The sequence below is a fragment of the Gopherus evgoodei genome, chromosome 6 (assembly GCF_007399415.2).
Source record: "Gopherus evgoodei ecotype Sinaloan lineage chromosome 6, rGopEvg1_v1.p, whole genome shotgun sequence".
Classification (NCBI taxonomy): domain Eukaryota; kingdom Metazoa; phylum Chordata; order Testudines; family Testudinidae; genus Gopherus; species Gopherus evgoodei.
In genome coordinates this window covers 17,585,805-17,595,019 of record NC_044327.1, presented here as the reverse complement: position 1 = coordinate 17,595,019, position 9,215 = coordinate 17,585,805, and the positions used below count along the sequence as shown (strand labels likewise).

The window sequence follows — 9,215 nt, the reverse complement described above, 5'->3', positions numbered from 1 at the left end:
GGGATTTAAAGGGCCCCAGGCTCCTGCAGCAGTGGGGAGCTCGGAGCCCTTTAAATCCTGGCCCCAGCCCAGCTGCAGGAACTGCAGGGGGATTTAAAGGGCTCTGGGCTCCCCACAGCTGCAGAAGCCTGGTCCCAAGCTGTGGGTGAGATTTAAAGGGCTCCCTATTTATATCACTGGTGTGGTCCAGCACAGCGTACTGGCTCTTGCTCCTACTGGACCAGCTTACTTTCACCTCTGAAGTGAAGTCATTTTCCTTTGTAAACTGAGTCTGGGTGTGGAACTCCCCATTTGTTTAGTGCAGACGTGCAGAGTGAATTGCTTTGGTTTAGTTGCCTGCATTTCTGGGCTTGTCTCCACTGAGGAATCCTCAGGGCAGTTGTATGGCCTGTGTTACACAGGTCACCAGGGAGACCAGTGAAGTGTTTCTTAACTGCTGGGTGTGATGGGGGGAGAGGTTATGAGGCACTAAAATTTTGTATTATAGTAAAGCAAGATGTCTCTGCTGCAATCCCCAGGTCCTTAGCTAGCGTGACCAGACAGCAAACATAAAAAAAATTGAGATGGGGCTGGGGTGGTAATAGGAGCCTATATAAGAAAAAGCCCCACAAATCAGGACTGTCCCTATAAAATCGGGACATCTGGTCACCCTATGACCTTCCCCGTCTTAACTCTCTCAGCCTCTCCACACGCACTAACCAACCATCATCTGGCTGCTGGTTGTCACGCGACCGCGTTTATCTTTGCAGAGTCCATGTCAGGAAGGGAGGGGCTAGTGGTGCACTTTGGAGGGCGGGGGGCCCGACACAGGCTGCACGGATGATCGGGCCTTGCAATCGTCGGCCTCTGCCCTCGTACGCTGGGCGGGCACGTTGGGGGGGCGGCCCCTTCCCCCCGCTCCTGCTAAAGAGCTCGCCACGGGCGGGGGCCGGGGGCTGGCAATGGGACGCAGCTGACTCTGGTTCCCACACCCCCGCCGGAGCAGCAGGGGAGGAGCCCGGCCGCCCCAGGCGGGCGGAGCAGCCTATCCCGCAGCGAGCGAAGGAGGCAGCGGCGGCGCCTCTCCGCCCTGTCTGTGCTGCCCGCTGCGCGGGGGAGTCCGGACGCGCCCGCCCGGCCGGGGCTCGCCGCGGGGCAGGTAGGAGCCGCTCGTCGGGGGTCTCCCTCCAGCTGACCCGCGCGGGCTCTGCCCCTCTCCGGCAGGGCCTGGCTCCCCGCTCCCTTTAATCTGCAGCTCTGCGGGGAGACGGGGTCGGAGCTGCAGCCTGGGGCACGGGGGGTTGCCTCGTGCTTGCGCCGCAGGGCCGGGGATGGGAGAAGGGCTGGTGAAAATGAACAGGCCTCGCCTCTCCCGGCGATGCAGGGGGTGTCGCTGGCTGGACACTCATTGCAAACTTGTATCCTTCCTCCTCCCTTACTGGGTCCCCCCCAACACTACCCTGTTTGCCAGCCCGAGCAGCCTTTCCTTGGCTTTTATAGCCGGGGGCATGCAGCCTGGGCTTGCCGAGCTCTTCCGTATTCCTCACCGCCCCCCCTTGTGTCAGTTTCAGTCTCCTGAATTTTCTTGTCATGTCCCCTTGAGAAGGGAGGGGAAGGCTGGTCACGTGAGCTCTGTTCCCAGCTCGGGCCGTGATCCATGTTTTTAAGCCCCTTTGGTGCCCTAAAGGGGTGTCTCCCAGAAATAGAGGCGAAGGTCCCTGGCCTTCTCTTCCTTGTCCTCTCCTTCCCCCAGGAAACTCCAGATGATACTTTAAATCCATAAAATAGGAATGGCTGGGATTTTAATTTAACTGGCTGTAATCACACAGGCCCCAATTCTCCTCTGTCATGCTGGTGTAAATCCAAAGTAACTCTATTGACTTCTTCAGTGTTTCAGTGATGACTGCATAGTTCTTTCCTCCTGTTCCAAGTGAAACAGATCTCCAGAGTAGCAGGACTTCTAGTTATTAATGTGTGATCCTGCCACCTCTTCAGTGTACAACTCAAATATAAGATATTGTAACTTTAAGAATATTGAGAATTTAACTCTGGGTTCTAGATGTTTAATATATTATTAAATATTAAAAACTGCTAGACATAGATTTGAAAATCTCTCTATTTTAATTTAAGGCAAATTATATCTTACCCATACAATATATCTACACAAAGACCTAATCTTGCACACTGATCCGAGCAGGCAGAGCTCTGCCTCCATATGGAGTCTCTGTGTTCTTAGCACAGCTCCACACAGATGGACCCTTCTTAGGGTGACCAGATGTCCTGATTTTATAGGGACAGTCCTGATTTGGGGGGCTTTTTCTTATATAGGCACTTATTACACTCCACCCCCAACCTGATTTTTCACACTTGCTATCTGGTCACCCTAACCCTTCTGCTTATATGTGGCCCCACTGAAGTCAGTGAGGCTATGCAGGGGCCTGTTCACATGGATCAGCTTGCAGAATCATGGCCAAAGACCGTGTCTGTCTGCAGTAGCAGAAAGAGCTCTGCTGCTATCCCTGATGGTGACATGCAAGCAAACAAAACCCCTATGGTGAGTTCAAGGTTCCATGCAGGGGATGGGGAAAGAGATGATTAATGCTTAATAAAATCAGGGGAAGGAAAGTGTGCCAAGTACTGCTTTAAATACGACTTTTAATCCTTTATTGTTCATTATAAGCGATTCAGCCTTGTCTCTTATCACTCTGTGCTTGTAATAAGATAATGTGAGAGGTTCCAAATGAGATCAAGGTTTTATTGTGTTAGGTGCTGTATGTTCACATAGCACGAATATGTCTGTCTGATGAAAAGCTTACAGTCTAAATAGCCAAGACAAAGGGTGAGAGGGAAACTGAGGCATAGAGAAGCAACCCAGCTGTCAGTGGCACAGGCTCTATTCTTGGCCTTGTCTCCTGAGTCCCAGCCCAGTGCCTTATCCAGTGACTGGATCGTGCTGTTTTTACACTAGGAACATTAGTGCCCATGTTTAGAGTAACTACTTCTAGCAGGTTTCATGAAATGGTGGTAAAGCTGTATAATCCTTGGCACTGGTGCAGCTGCAACAAATATTATTCCTCTTGGGGAGGTGGAGTACCAGGAGCACTCCAGCCACGGAGTCAGAGCGCTCTATGTGCCTTGCCAGTATGGACAGGAAGTGAGGTAGAGCACTTCTGGTGGCCTTATTGCGCTATAACGCACAAGTGTAGCCAAAGCCTAAGAATATTTACCCCAGAAATGCAGAGATGTTTAATGTTACTTGCTTGAGACTTCTTTCCCTGTAACAAAAGAGGTAGTTACAGAATGTCTTTATTTTTAACAAGAACACTTGCTGCATAAGCAAAGTTACAGTGTTTCTTTAACTTTTATGCCTTGATCACATTTAGTTTTTTGATTTCATTAGTTCCTGTAAAACCAGATTCTGTTCTAAGGGCTTTCTTTGAAAAGACCACAGATGGTATGTGTGTCTTGCATCTCTGAATTATCAATCAAAACAAAAGCCAAGCCACAGAAGCCTCTTGGGCCATCACTTATATAGTATCAGTTTGTGTGTGCAGTGCAAGGAAGGATGGTGAGTGAATTAGTGTGGGGAAGTGTGCGCCTCGGAGAGGAGTGACTTGATGGAGTGGAAAGCAGATGTTCAGATTCCCAGAGATTGGTCCACCACGGGACTTTCAGTGTCACTTTGCTAGCTCTGATCATGTTGGATAACAAGTTGAGTGAACTTCATAATAACACGTAACACTTGACAACCGCTGTCAAGTGGGAGGCACACACCTGTCTTCATCAAAGACTGGATTCACCTGCCTTGAGCTTCCTTTAGCAGAAAATTAATACCATTGTCTGACAGCTCATCTAGGCTCCTGTGGCTGGAATTTTTTGAGACTACTTGGAGTTGATTGCTCACACTTTCAACTGCAGAATTTGCACAAGAAACCCACAGATGTGAACTGCAATGGGATATGAGATAAAATAACCCCCCCCTGCATATTTTAAGTGATAGGATGAGATGTACAAACTAAAACAATAAGAAATAGCCACCTAGTTGCTTGCACAGTGCACTGAAAATGTAGTCCAGAGTTGCTCTGTATTATATTTCTATCATTACATTGATCTTAAAGGGGCCATCCACGGTTTTAGGTCAGACACGTTATCAATTAAAAAAGACAAATTCTTTCTGGAGCAAATGGTCTATATACATTCTGATCGGGCGCCTGAGGCCCAATTCTTCTTGTTGCAGTGCACTGTTCATTTAAAGTGCTAATATTGAAAGTGGATCCCTTAAGTTTTCACACATGTAGTGCTATCAAGTCCCTTTACACTTTACTGCATTTGATTGCAAGGGCAGGTGGTCCCAGCTGTGCCATTGCTTTATGCCAGCAAAATGTTTGTTCAGTTGCCAAATTGTCAGTGGCCTCTTCTTTGTCTCCTTCTCCATTATGTACATCCTTAAAACTGCTCTGTTCTTCCAGGCTTCTGTAATGCATTGCACTGAAACTGCTGTACTAAATGCACTCATTGACAGCAATACGACAATACTGTCTGTTTCTGATGTAGTGGGTTTATGTGACCTCAATAGAGCAAATGGTAACTAGAAAGAGCTTTTCTTTCTCTGAACAGAATCGGTGTCTTTACTACAATAGTGCCTTTGCATATACACTCCTCTAGGTATATGGGAATGCAAATGTAGAAAATATATTGTAAAACAAGGCTTGTCCTGGAGCTCAGTGATATCACAGGCATTGAACTTTACCCAGATATCATTAGCTTTGATTCCATGTAGCGTATATTGCAGGGGCTGTAACTGTCCTGTTTTGCCTTGGATGATTAAAGTAGTTACACATAAATCTAAAATATTTGTCCACTGTGCATTGTCCTTTTTTCAAAATAATAGAGCTGTTTTTCATGTCAGTGATTCCATGCCACATATGGACTCTTGACTAAGTAAAATATTTATATGTTGATATATTTCATGATTGGCTAGAGACTGCTTCTGTCTTCCTTTGGCTAATCCATAGTTTGGACAAATCCATGGACGGCACATTAAGACAAGAGGTATTCTCAAGGGAACAAAGGGAGGAGTTAGATGCTCAAAACATGCTAAAATTCCAGCTGGACAGGAAATCCCTCGCTCCAATATCTTTTGATTTCCAGGGTTAGCAGGGCTAGAGATGGTGCCTATGCCAGACCACCTGCGCTTGTATCGCTTTGAACTTTGGTGAAGATTGGAACCAGCTTTGCATATGTCCACTCAGGCCTATATCTAATCAGAATGTGAGAGCATGAAAAAGAGATCACTTTTAGGGCTTTTCTGTAGATTTTAGTCTAACCTATTCCCCCATCCCTTCTACCTTCCCTTTGGAAGGGGAGCTGTATGCATTAGAAAAATTAAGGGTCAGGTCGTGCCCTTGAGTTGTACACGCTGGTTATTTATATCAATGGGATTTGTGCCCAATATTGTCCTGAGAGAGCTTTAATTTAGGAGTCTGGCATTCTGCTCCAGTGCCTTTTGGCAGCCCGCGACACAGATGAGTAAAGCTTTTGCGTGTGTGAGTATGTGTGCTGTAATGTTTTTTGACAATTTTAATAGTTAAAATGAGGGGTAATAGGCAGCTTGGGGAATTGGTAACATGATTCAAAACCTCCTGCCTTGAAGGGATAGTTTGAATCCATCATGGAGCGTAAGTGACAGAGAGGTTTTTTTACTCTCTGAAGCCTGTTCTGGTGGCTCATGTGAGACAAGCTGCCAGTTATTTAGGTGTGTGGAGAGATGCTTAAAAAATGGCCCCCATCCAAATGTTTGAGGTAACCTTGAAGTCATTTAAAACACAACAAAATATAAGACACCTCAGCAGAGAGAATGCTAGAAATATAGGGCTGGAAGGGATGCCGGGAAATCAAGTCCAGCTCTCTGTACTGAGGCAGGACCAAGTAAACCTAGACCCACCCTGCAACTTATTTTTGAAAGCTACTGGTGGGGACTCCAGGAACTCACTTGGAAGCCTATTACAGAGCTTGACTACCCTTAGTTACAAAGTTTTTCCTACCTAGCTAACCTAAGGCCTTGGCTACACTGAAGAGTTGCAGCACTGCAACTCACTGCCCGTCCACACTGGCAAGGCACATACAGATCTGTGGGTTTGGCTATGCTGGAGAGTTGCAGCACTGGTGGTGGGTTTACAGCGCAGCAACTTAGTAACTGTCCACACCTGCAAGGCACATCCAGCACTGCAACTCCCTGGTTGCAGCACTGGCTGTACACCTGGTCTGCTTGGGGTGTAACGATTGCAGCGCTGGTGATGCAGCGCTGCTCATCAAGTGTGGCCACCAAAACTGCTGCTGTTGGCCTCCAGGGTATTAGGAGGTATCCCAGAATTCCTGTCCACAACAAACCAGAAGAATGGCTGAACTCCGAGCTCCCTAGAATTACTTATCTAAAAAACAAACACCGCTGCTCTTTGCTCCAGCCAGCGAGCAGAGGGAGGGGAATTGCTTTGGAATGTTCACAGCTGTTTGCTTGAGGAGAGAGGGGAGTCCCTGCTGAGCAGCTGAAGGCTGTTCAGGAGTGCATAATTTGCATTTAGTGAATAAGAGAGGGGTGGTGGAAGGGGTCAAAACTTTTAAAATGATTGAAGGTAGGTGTTGTGTATCTTCCAGTCCTTAGAACTTGCAAGGCAGGGAGCTGAGAACAGTGTCAGCTCCAAAAATCCATTCTCTCTGTCTCCCCCACGCTCCCTGTCACACTCCACCCCACCCCCCTGTTTTGAAAAGCACGTTGCAGCCACTTGAACGCTGGGATAGCTGCCCACAATGCACCACTCCCAACAGCACTGCAAGTGCTGCAAATGTGGCCACACTGCAGTGCTGGTAGCTGTCAGTGAGGCCACACTGCAGCACTTTCCCTACACAGCTGTACCAAGACAGCTGTAACTACTAGCGCTGTACAGCTGTAAGTGTAGCCAAACCCTAAATCTGCCTGGCTACAGTGCTGGTTGTACTCCACATGGACAAGAGGAATAAAGAGAACAGTGCTGGTGCTGCAGTGCCAGTGTAAACAGTGATTAATCTTACTAGGCTGTAACTGAGCTCTAGAATTTTCCCATAATGCTTTTAACTAAAGAACTCTGTTTTGTTGTGAACTGGGGGCTCCTGGAGCTGCTTATCTGAGGGTATGGCTACACTTGAAATTTCAAAGCGCTGCCACGGCAGCGCTTTGAAGTGTGAGTGTGGTCAGAGCGCCAGCGCTGGGAGAGAGCTCTTCCAGTGCTGCACGTAAACCACATCCCTTACGGGTGTAGCTTGCAGCACTGGGAGCCGCGCTCCCAGCTGCTGTGCTATTTACACTGAGGCTTTACAGCGCTCTATCTTGCAGCGCTCAGGGGGGTGTTTTTTCACACCCTTGAGCACGAAAATTGCAGCGCTGTAAAGTGCCAGTGTAGCCAAGCCCTGAAAAACAAACACAGCTACTGTTTGCTCGAGGGGAGGCAGGCAGGGAATGTCCACAGCTAGTGTTTGCTTGAGGAGAGAAACAGCATGGCAGGGGGGCAAAGGGAGTCTGTTGGAGCAGCTGCTTATCTGGTCTGAAGGCTATTTGCATTTGAGTGAATGAGAGAGGGGTGGGGGAAGTGGTCGGAACTTGCAAGGCAGGGAGCTGACACAGTGTCAGCTCCAAAAATCCACACTCTCTCTCTCTCTCTCTCTCTCTCTCTCTCTCCCCCACGCTCCCTGTCACACTCCATCCCACCCCCCTCTTTTGAAAAGCACTGTTGCAGCCACTTGAATGCTGGGATAGCTGCCCATAATGCACCACTCCCAACACAGCTGCAGATGCTGCAAATGTGGCCACACTGCAGTGCTGGTAGCTGTCAGTGTGGCCACACTGCAGCGTTTCTCCTACACAGTTTTAGGAAGACAGCTTTAACTCCCAGCACTGTACAGCTGCAAGTGTAGCCAAACCCTCGGTCTCCTTTGCTGCAGATTAAGCCCATTACTACTTGTCCTATCTTCAGTGGACATGGAGAAGAGTTAATCACTGTCCACTTTATAATAGCCCTTAACATATTACAAAACTGTTATCAGGTGTGTCCCTTCACCCCCACCAGTTTTCCTTTCTCAAGACTAAATATGCCCAACTATTTTTAAACTTCCCTCAGAGGTCAGGTTTTTCTGGATCTTTTATCATTTTTGTTACTCTTCTCTGGACTCTTCCCTAAATTGTGGTGCTCAGAACCAGACACAGTGCTCCAGCTGGGACCTCACCAATGCTGAGTAGACTAGGACTCTACTGGATCTTACATACACCACTCCGGTTAATACACCCCAGAATCAGATTAGCCTTTCTTGCAGCTGCATCACATTGATGACTTGTATTCAGTTTGTGGGCCACTATAATCCCCAGATCCCGTTCAGCAGTATTGCCACCTAGACAGTTATTCCTCCTTTTGTAGTTGTGCAGTTGATTTTTCCTTCCTAAGTGAAGTACTTTACCCTTGTCTTTATTGAATTTCATCTTGTTGCATTCAGACCAATTCTCCAGTTTGTCAAAAGTATAACTGGGTTAAAAAAGAATTAGATAAGTTCATGGAGGATAGGTCCGTCAGTGGCTACTAGCCAAGATGGTCAGAGTGTGTGAGAGCATAGCTTTATTGAACATAATGTGTTTCTTGATGCGATAAGATCTGGGAATACTGCTGATTTTTTTTCCTCCCTTGCTTTAACAATAATAACAATAATAAAAGTGAATAGTTGTGATGACTCGTTAGTCACTTCGGGATGTTATCTCAAAGCATGCAAGTAAGCCATTAGTAGTAACTTCATATGAGAGGTGAATATAACCCCTTTGTTGCTGGAGAAAATCGCACTCTTCCCACCTGTTGGTTGCCTGATTTTATGGGAGATTAATAATATTGTTTAGATAATACGGGTTATAGGTTCACCAGTGAATCTGATCAATTGATAATAAGATCCCAGAATTGGGCTACACAGAATTTGCAGGGACCATTGGGATGGCTGACAAGGAAACTCAAACTGAGAACAAAAGGCAGCTTTAAGCCTTTTCTTGAGATAAATGGAACAGTAATGGAATATTAATCAAATAATCAACCAATTACAAAAGCAGCGATATTGTTCTAGCAGGATATGTTGTATTATCTACTAGAAAGGTTTCTCAATTAATGTACTTGCACCCTTCCTTGAGAACCTGGTGATAAGCCTTGCCTCTGGCATGCCAAGAGAGTTCA

The 9,215-nt window shown here is 47.0% G+C and overlaps 1 protein-coding gene across 3 annotated transcripts in view; it reads left to right on the top strand.

The window, feature by feature from the left end:
* Window positions 1-847: 847 nt before the first annotated feature.
* The window catches only part of ACO1 (aconitase 1), a 57,112-nt gene continuing 48,744 nt past the window's right edge, over window positions 848-9,215 (top strand). Inside the window, exons 1-2 of one of the 3 annotated variants that reach the window (XM_030565767.1) lie at window positions 857-1,138; window positions 2,397-2,533. The gene's annotated coding sequence lies outside the window, so the exon portion shown is untranslated. Of the gene's footprint in view, window positions 1,139-2,396; window positions 2,534-9,215 lie in introns of all 3 variants that reach the window. The other 2 variants (XM_030565768.1, XM_030565765.1) reach the window with 2 other exon arrangements.